This window comes from Ammospiza caudacuta, chromosome 2, assembly GCF_027887145.1.
Source record: "Ammospiza caudacuta isolate bAmmCau1 chromosome 2, bAmmCau1.pri, whole genome shotgun sequence".
NCBI lineage: Eukaryota > Metazoa > Chordata > Aves > Passeriformes > Passerellidae > Ammospiza > Ammospiza caudacuta.
In genome coordinates this window covers 13,860,765-13,871,491 of record NC_080594.1, presented here as the reverse complement: position 1 = coordinate 13,871,491, position 10,727 = coordinate 13,860,765, and positions in this window count along the sequence as shown.

The window sequence follows — 10,727 nt, the reverse complement described above, 5'->3', positions numbered from 1 at the left end:
TTTTGTACATTTGATGGTCGTGTCCCATTCCCCCAAGATTTCTATAACTAGAAAACTCAGGCTATTCAGTGATTTCTTTTAAAAATTGGTTCTACAGTTTCACTTTAACATCTGTTGTACTTTGTTGAACATTGAGGGAGTAAGAATTTTAAGACTGAAATTTGCTTAAAAAGAATAAGCATCAAGATCTCTCAGAGCACAATGATTTTACTTCTCCCCAAATAATGCAAGGATATTTGCAAATGAATTTGTGTTGAGCATTTCCAGGATTACTACATTTCCATCAGAAATTTTTGTGTGATTAACCTTCATCAATCTCAGAGTGTGAAAGGTCAGCTTGGAAGGGACCACAGCGGATCATTCGGTTTCAGTTCCCTGCTCAAGCAGAGTCATCCCAGAGCACATGGCACAGGATTGCATCCAGAGGGTTCTGGAATATCTCCAGTGAGGGAGATTCCACATCCTGTCTATGTGATCTGTTCCAATGTTTGGTCATTGCACAGCAAGGAATCTCTCCCTCACATCCAGGTGGAACTTCCTGGGCATCAATTCCTGCCCACTGCCCCTTGTCCCATTGCTGGGCCCCACTGAGCAGAGCCTGGTCCCTGCTCTGACCCCTCCCTGCAGGCACTGACAGACACTGATGGAGTTCCCTCTCAGTTGTCTCTTCTTGAGGCTGAACAGCCCCAGCTCCCTCAGCCTTTCCTCATAAGAGAGAAGCTCCATCCCTTCATCATCTCTGTAACCTCCACAGGACCCACTGCAGGAGCTCCCTGTCTCTCATGTCCTGAGGAGCCCAGATCTCAACAAGCTGCAATCTCTCTGCTCTCTTTGATTCCCGGGTGCCTTCCTAGACACAGGCATTCACCTGTAAAAGATGCAGAGCATCTCCACAACAACATCACCTTCGCTCCTACATAACTGTCCAAAGATGTCTCTTCAAAACATTTTAGAGATATGCATCAATAGAAGCAAATGAGCACAGAAATTAGCAGCAAATCTTAAAATAAGTTCATGTCAAATGCCCTGAAAAAATACAAATGTATTTCCCTGCCTCAGTTTACATACCAATTCTGATCCTCCAGTGCAAGTCATGTAAGTCAGAGCCCTGGACCTCGGGCAGAGGTCACTCTATAAAGCATTGGACTTCTCTTCTAATTAGAGAATTTGAGAAGTTTTTGTAGGCACCACAATGAAGAGAATTAAAAGCGTACCAAGATTAGCCCATAACTACATTGTCAAAATCAAAAGTGTCACAAGATTCCATTTACTGTTGCTCAGCAGCACCTCTCCAGTTATTAGGCAAGGTATTCTGACCACTTGCACCAGCTGAAATGTCAGTAACCTCCAGTGTAAGTTATCTACATCATGCAAAGTATCATAAAGACAGAACACATATTCACCTAAACATGTCTTATTTTCCTTTTAAAAAAATGGCTGTGAATCCTTCCAGCTGACATGTCAAAATTCAGGAAATTCTGTAGACAAGAGAGATTGCAGCTTCTTGCCTGCTTGATTTTCAAGTTCAGGCCTGAAATGTTGCTTATGCAGGAACTAGAAAGGGCAATACACATCTTTTTCTCCAAAGGATATTTCTTTTTAATGGACAGTTAATATTAGACCATCCCCTGTAGTTATCTCTGTGCCAGATCTTGTTCTGACACCTCCTGTGAGTTTAGCTCAGTATGAAAACAGAAGACAGACATGGCAGAAAACAAACTGCACAATCAAAATGCAGTTTGCAGTCTGACACCCATACACAGAACCTCTAACACCAGGAAAGATCTGGTGCATAAACACTTTCCCTAGGTTGTTGCAATAACATTACAAACCAAAATGTTTATGCAGTTCTTTCTTCAGCTGACATTTAAAGCACTGTCTCATTTAATTTATGCTGCCCCCTCTGTATTTATCCTCCTCAGAAGAATGTTTGGGTGGCTCAGAATTGTCATGACTTGACAGTGACTGTACAGAGGCAGAACAATAAAAAAAATTATTCCTGAATTTACTGTATATAATTAAGACTTTAAAATATGTGCCCAGCACAAAAGCTATGCAAGCAGCTGACTCTGACATACAGAGTAAGTGCTTAAATGTGTAAAAGCACATTCTACACATTCACACAGAATCTATAATGTTTCAAGCCCTTTTCCAATCCTAATTTTATCTGTGTCACCTACACTGAATGTAAATCAGTAAGACAGGATATTTCCAAACATGCTTAACTATTCTGTAAAGGAATGCAAGGGCTAGACTTGCTTACCACCATTTCAAACTGTAAACAAAAGTAATCCCTCCTGCTCATTACAAAATCTGAACCACATTCAGGCTTTCCTGTGGGTAGCAGGGAAATGCAAGGTAAACATTTCCTGCTCTAGTACTTGATTATAGACCTGAACTGAAGTGAGAAATACTGTAAATTTTCAGTAACTAGATTGAAATAAGGTTGTTTCTCAAGGTAGACTTTTGTGTGTTGCTTTTATGCTGCCATTGTCGGCAGTGGCTAAACTCCAGCAGACGGGACCCAAAAATCAAGATGCACATTTCTCCTGATCTTTCACAGACAAACTTCTCAGTAACTTCAGTGGTGATGCTATCTGAACAGTCTTCAGCATCAAGCTCTTCAGCATCAGCACATATAATTGGGCACTTCCTGAGAAGTCAAACATTTTTCCTCCATCCTATCCCATGCTTGAGCATTAATTTAGAATCCTTTTGACAATTACTGGGAAAATTCTCAAGTGTAGGGGGTAATGCAGTTTATGTATTTCATTATTTTTCCAGCAGTATTTTCATAATTGCGCATCATTGCTCATTTTTAATGGCATTTCAAGAGTCATAATATTTTTTAAAATATAGTAGATACTGAAAAATTGGTTTTAATTCTATAGGTTTACCTTCCAGCCCCTGTGCTATGATGAATTATGCATACAACTAATCCAAGTGTTGTGCCTAGTTTTCCAAACTGGCTACTGCGAGGCACTCATTTGATTGACAAAATAAGATTATTTATTCTCGACTCTGAAACTGCTGAAGTGCAATAAAAAAATATGGAAATAAACTAAGAAATGCAGTTTTCATTTTGTTAGAATTTATTTTTACTGGAAGAGTGAGGGAATGGGGACACTCATGACTTTTTCCAGAAATTTCAGTGTCAAGTAGAAGCATTGTCACCAAAAATGACTCTGCTTTTAATTCTGTGCTGCTAAGCAAAGTGCTTTGACTGCATAAGTGTATTCTCTACATTGCATTATGAATTGTGGTACTTATCTCAGGAGCCCTAGGCAAATAGTACAATGCACAATAGTGGTTTTTATCTAATAAAAGCTGTTTTCAGCTGTATGGATATACTAGGTAATGCCAGTCTTCAGTAAGCAATGCATTTTGGAAATGTATTTCTGTGGCATAAATAAGTTCAGAGTGAATGTAAACAACTGCAGATATCCCACATTGCTTTGTTATCCTAGAAACCTGGGAAAAATGCTTTATGATTTTGGTTGAGAGCACTGGTCTTGACAGCTCTGCATGTTTCTCCCCTAAAACACGCACGATATAAGTCACAGATAAAAGCTTTCACTGCAGCAGCTCCTGGATTTTTGTCATTTCCACAAGCATAATACTTATAATCATCAAATTTTTATTCCTTATCTAGCTGAGCACTGAATTCAGTGCCAGAAATTAGGCAGATTCACCTGTATCAGAAAGGTCTACAAGAGCAGCTTACCTTACATAAAGACAGGCTGTTTAGAAGCCCCAAGAATTTATTAAAAGAGGGATATCCCTGGGAATGGTCATAAGTGCCTCTCCCTTTCCTGTAGATAGCAGTGACTGCTGCTTAGGGTTGCTGCCTAAGGGCAAAATCTACACACAACCTAATTCAAACCCTGTAATTTATACTTTCTGCCCTTCACAGGTAAAAAGCTACTAGCTTTTTTAGCTGTCTGACTAAAGCCATGGAGATACCACTGAAGTTCAAAGACACTCTGAGGGTTCTGATTCAGCATTTAATGCAAACCTGACCTTGAAAGTACCGGCAAGAATTTCCATCAATATCTATGGGAATTGCATATGCATGCCATGGAGACCACGAGGCTCTAAATGCTTTTATTGCATGATTTTAGAATCCCCTTAAACTGGGCATCATGGTATTTTAGGGTCTAATTCCTCCTGCCTCATCCAGCCAAAACTCACATGAGGAAGAAAGATCTGGATCCATAAAGCATACTGAATTAAAGCCCATAAAAGGAACCAATTGCTTACCAGAGTGATTAAATTCAGAGATGGTTCCACTGGGAAAATAAGAAGCTTCTTTGCAAAAAGTTCACTGCCAATAGTAGCTAAAATTCCCTTTAGAGATAGTCACACTTTTCTTGAAGTATTTCTAACAGACTGTGAGGGAGTCATGAAACTTAATGCTTTCTTTCCTTTTCATATGTCAACCTCTTCCCTCCTCCCCAGCTCTACTCACTGTACTTTTTATTCTTTGAGACAGAGAACACACAAAGTATTGGACAGGTCTATTCCTCAATCTTCATCTTTTTTATAATCCGCTCCTCTTCCCCATAAAAGTCCTTGTCAACAAACATTATTTTCTCTACAATACAGTTCTATTTTGCAGCCAAAGGTTTGACAAAATGAGAGAAGCATCACTATTGTGTTTTCCCTGTTTAGTGTATGATGGGCCGACATCACCTATTGCAGCACAAAGCTGTGAAGGTATCTGAAAGACTGCAATTTTTCCTCACAAAACAGAAGAATTATAGAAACTTCTATTTTGACTTTAAAAGTTTAAAAAAACTGAACCTCTAAAATTTATAAGAGAGCATTCATTTTCCTGAAAATAATGTTAAACTATTATTTCAAATGAAAAGGTTTTACTAGCAAGTAGAGTTTTATTATTGGGCACTTTTATATCAACCATTAGTATTTTATCTGTTTCTATTTTGTCCTTTTTGAACATACCTGAATTAAAAGAATACCTAAATAATTTTCTCATATAAATGGTACATTTTCATCATCTTTCAGCTTTCTTTGGCCTTCAGGATGACATTTGAAGGTTCTAGGAACATCTTTATCCTTTACAACATACCCTAAATGATTCATTTCCATAGAATCATATTTCCAACATCAATTTTTGTTATACATACAGCACAAGAAGCCCTTTTCACTACATGCCATGGAATAATGAAATTGATTAATTTTAAACTGATTCATCATTGTACCTCTAACTGACTGGAAGTCATGATGTTGGAATTAAAAAGCCTTTTTTAAGAAGTCCAATAGAAATGGTCAAGACTAAGAAAGACTAAGACTGTGAAAGTATTATTTCTAAATCTAGGTGTCTGCAGTAATACTAAGTCAATAAGGAGCAAACAAAAAGGGAAAAGGACAAAAACATATATCAATATTCAGGAAGAAATAAGAAATGTATGATTTCATTACCCTTCCGCTTTAAAGGACCAACACCTACCCTCTAAGGAGCCACAGAAATTTATGAGCCTGACAGAAATCCTGTCTCTCAAAATGCTACAAGGCAACTAGTAAATACAAACTGGGGAATCTGATGATTCAAAGGCCTTATGATCAAGAAAAGAAAAACAAACAAAAAAACCACAAGCACTTCTCATATTACAAAGAAAAGCCAGAAAGTTCCAAATTGGAAGCAATCTTCAAATGACCATACATTCCTTTATGTTGTTAACATAAAAGCATGTTCTACATGAGCTTTCTGTGATACATATATCATTCCTTTAGATCCACACCAAAATGGGGAGTGGCTGTTATACTCTTAGGAACAATAACATGGGATAAAATTGTGTGTCTCATTCCAGTCAATTGTCATTAATAAACAAATGGAGGCTTAGTGCAAAACAGTATTTAGCTCTTTTTGTAACTGGGTCTCCTATTCAATCTATCATAGCAGAAGTTTGGCAGTGAACTGCCTGCAATCAGTGTGAACTCTCAACAATGCCAAAACCCTGCAGCTGACTCTTTATGCTACTTGATGCATGGGAGCTGCTTTCCCAGAGCTTAGAATGCTTACTTTGTGTGTTAATTTTTAGTCAGTGGCTGCTAAGACTTCTCCTGAAGGCTCTACTATGAGGAGAAGGCCTCTGGTGTCTCTGCTGCAGATCACTCTGTATTCCGTGGGAGCTGAAATCATTCTAGCAAATACAAAACACATCCCCATCCCTGCCAGCAACACCCACCTGTGGGGCTAATTAACCAACTGCCAGTTCCACTAGGGTATCCAACTCCTTCTCCACAGAGCTGGTATCCATCCATCCATCCATCCATCCATTAGCGTTCAGGAACACATAATCACGGAATGATTATATGCAGGTGCTTTAATTAAAGAGCTCTGGGTGTCAGGGGTGCACCGACCCAAATCTGACCCTCCATGGTTTTGAGCCAAACATGTTTTATATTCTATTGTTTTATAACTCACATATTAATTGTTAAACTGACATTGTTCTGTTGTATACATTAATTCCATCCAAGCATGGATTTCTCGTGATCCCCTTCAAACCCCTAACATTGTTTCTCATGATTCTTTAAACAATAATTATATCTAATCACCTTTAACAATCATAAAATTTATCATATATTGATTCTAGAGGTGCAGTTTCACATGATGTAGCAAACACAAGGACTAACATTTCCCAAGGCCTACCTTTAACATTTTCCCAGGGCATACTAAGCCTAACTTTCTTTCTAACTTCCTGAATTTTCTATGATTTTAAAATCTTTTATTATCACATCCATCTGTCCATCCATTCATCCATCCATCCATCCATCCATCCTCTAGTCTCTAAACCAAGAATTGCCCCAATTCATGCATAGGACATTGCACTTGACCTTGTTGGATCTCCTGAGGCTCACATGGGACAATTTCTCGAGCCTATTAAAATTCTACTGGATGGAATCCCTTCCTTCCAGGGTAACCATCATGCAACTTCCTGTCATTCACAAATTGGGTAAGTTTTCAATCTAATTGTCTGTGTCCCCAAAAAAAGATCACAAAGGTAGAGGAGAGTCCCTTCAGACTGAAGGAATGATAACTTCAGACATAAATGAAGAAATTCTGGAGAGGGAAGAGCAGCAGGCCAGGACAGAGAATTTCAGAATATGCTATAAAACAACAACAACAACAATACAGTGAGCATGGCTGATCAGAAAATAAAGCTGTTGGGATTAATGGCTGAATTCCTAGGGCTGCTGGCCATCCTAATGCATCATTCCTGGTATTTGTGGGCTTGTCTCCAGGTTATGATCATCCCTAACATTTGCTCCATGGAAAGAGGTAAAAGGCTAAAATCAGAGACATCTGCTCATTGAGTAGTCTGTTTGCTAAATCCAAGAAGAGCAAAAGCCTGTAATACCTCAGATGTTCTCTTTCTGTTATAATTAGGAAATAGAACTTGATTTCATAGAAGAAGAAAACAAGGGAGACAACAAAATGCAAGGCTCCAGTAAGTGCTAAGGTCAGGAAGTTCTGGTTTCTTTTTTCCAGAAAACAGGTTACATGGTGGGGAAAAAAGCATGTCAATCTGTCTCAATTTAATTTTAAAAAAGGCAAACTTGAATTGGTATAATTACCTCTGACCTGAGAAGTTAATGGTACTTTTGGTCTTATTTTACCTAAATTCAGTTATCTATGCATCTTTTTCTCTATGTGATTATGACAGAAAAGAACCCCTCATTCTCCAATTTGGAACCAATATTTTCCACCCTTTTCAGATGCATTCTGTTATTCCAAAAATAAAAAATAATGCTAAACCAGGTCTTCAGAGTAGTATCATACATGAATTAATTTTTTAAAAAAGTATTCATCCATGATAAAATTCCAAAGCAAGTTTATAAAAGAGACTTGTAGACCTGAATTGTTAGAATGGTATTTCTTTTATTCCCAAGAGCCTTATCAGTAGCACACATCAATACACAAATAAGTTTTTACCAGGGTGTACTTCCATCAAAAGGTGGAAACATTTACTCCTGTTTGTTTTGTCTGTTTGAGGGGTTTTTTTTTTTCCTTCTGTCTCTTAACCCTCATACAGAACTTTAAATAGCAACAGGTCAACTTTTCAAAATTTGCCTGATGGGGAGCATGGTATTAATTAAAACAAAGGAACAATCAGTTGTCAGGGGGATGGGAGAGAACTCGAGCACACATTATAAACACTTGAAACTCGAGTTTTCTGTTGGGAGCAAGAGTTCTCAACCTGAACCTGGGGGAAAGGACATGCTGTTCCTCCAGATGTTCAATTAAACATCACACACTGAGGCAGGAAAATTAGATAGAAGGTGATCTCTCTCTAAGCAAATGAGTTCAGATGATGAGACCTTTGCTTCACTTGATAGATTGAAAGAATTCCTAAGAGATGCTTTCAAAATGTTTTTAAGAATTTCCATGTGCTCTAGATTACAGAAGCAAAGATAAACAGACAGCCAAGAAAAAAAAGATTGCCACAGTTATTTCTGCCCTTTTATTAAAAGAAAGGGCCTAATACCCCAGTTACTTCTGGGGCTGGACTATTGAGTAGATCATTAAAACATCTAGGATAAAATAAGCCCCACAACCAGAAGACACTTTCATGTGCTGGCATGAAGGAAGAGTTATAAAAATATCGAGAACTTCCAAATCAAATTATTTCAGTGAGACTGGTCTCTGAACAGCATCCACAGATACTTTACAAATACAAAAAAAACCATATCCAGTCTCAAAAAAAATTGTGGTTTCATTATTTAAAAAGGAAAAAAAAAACAAACCAAAACCAAATCTTATACCAAGACAAACCAAAAACCAACTGCTCTAAAATTGCACTAAGCAAACAAAACCAAAATTTCAACATTATAACATTTAATGTCATTCTAAAAACAGAATACAAGTGCAATAGCTGCCAAAACCATGTGTCTTATAATTGCATCTTAAGTTTCCTAGGAACTCCAAATAAACAACAAAACATCTATGGAAAATGTTATTGCAGAGGGTAGTTAGACACCTGACAGACTTCAGCTGAAATGTAGTCTTTTTTAGCAAATAAAAAAGAAGCATCAAAAATTAAAAGATAAGAGATCAGGCAATGGCACAACCTTCTCAGTTTCAATTTCTTTAAACTGAATCTGCAGGGTTTCTCTTTGCTTTCCCTGTGAATCAGGACTGAGGTGCTTTTCAGACATGATTGCAATAAATTAAATGTGCATTACCAACATCTGCTGGGAGGGACTTTTACACTCAAAATCTCATATGGGTAAAAGTGAGCACGCTACACATGCGGACTCAAGAATTTATTATCAGCCTAGTGAAAGCTTTGACATTCAGTTGGGCCAAATAATCAAACACAGAAAATTCACAGTGGTTAAAATGTTACATGTATACTTATATATGACTGTATTAAAGAAGACATTCCCAGTCCTTCCTATCTCTGGTACACCTGCATTTCCAGAGTCTGTGTGGTTCCGATGGCATTCCCCAAGCAGTGAGTTGGGGAATGTCACCTGTCACAGACATATTTTCTGAAAAATCCTTTGCTAGGATTTTTTTCTCCTGAGAAGCCTCAGAGGAAAAGAAAAACAATAATCATCTGCTGCTGTGGAATGCAACAGGTGCATCTTTGATTGGTCTCATGTGGTTGTTTTTAATTAATGGCCAATCACAGTCCAGCTGTATCGGACTCTCTGGTCAGTCAAAAGATTCTATCATTCCATTCCCTTCCTTGCTTTGCTAGCCTTCTGATGAAATCCTTTCTTCTATTCTTTTAGTAAAGTTTTAGCATATAATTTTCTTTTATATATAACATATAAAATAAAATAATTAATCAGCCTTCTGAAACATGGAGTCAAGACTCTCACCTCTTCTCTTGTCCTGGGACACCTGCAAACATCACCACAGTCACAGACACATCAATGCCCTCAGCTCTCTCTCTGAGGCAGATGGAATGCTGGTGGTGGCATCCTTTCCTTGTCAGAGCCAGCTCAGGACCCTTTGCATACATTTGCATACATTTGCATACTGTGTCCTTCTCCCTTCTGCCAGGCAAGAGGTGAAATCTCCCCTGCAGCCACCCAGCATCCCTGGGACTATCAGCCCTTCCCCAGGGGCATTCCCAGAGCTGGACTAAGGCATTCTGGGCCTTGGGAGCCCAGCTCAGCCCCCTCAGGGCAAGGGCAGCCCAGTCACCCCTGGGACCCAGCACAGCCCAATTCCTGCCCTGACAGCATTTATATATGAACATGATTTTGCTCTTCCCAGGTACCTGTAGCTACCTGCTTTAATAGATTTATTCTCCAGCTGTTCTCCAGCATGATTCATCTGCTAAATAAAGAGATTGGCACCATTTGGAATTTGAACTAGACGTGGCTAGCTGGGGAGCTATAATTCATATTTTACTTTCTGAATTCATTTCAGCGCCTGCTTGCCAGACTTTTAAAGTTACTCAGGATTATCTGTCTCTCACTTTCACCCAGTTCAGTGAGAGTCTTAATCAGGATAAGACTCATTTGCTTCAATAGGATTTACTGCTTAAATTAGGCAGATGCTTAAGACTCTAATTCAGCAAGGTGTTTAATCATTACAGCCTGCCTGTCAAAACAGTAATCCCAATGGGAACAGTGATTTAACACTTATTTAAACTCTTAAATATATATTTAATTAAATTTTAAGAACTGTTCAGAATACAAAGGAACATAAGCACATGTTTAAACTCATATACTACATGCTTTGATGC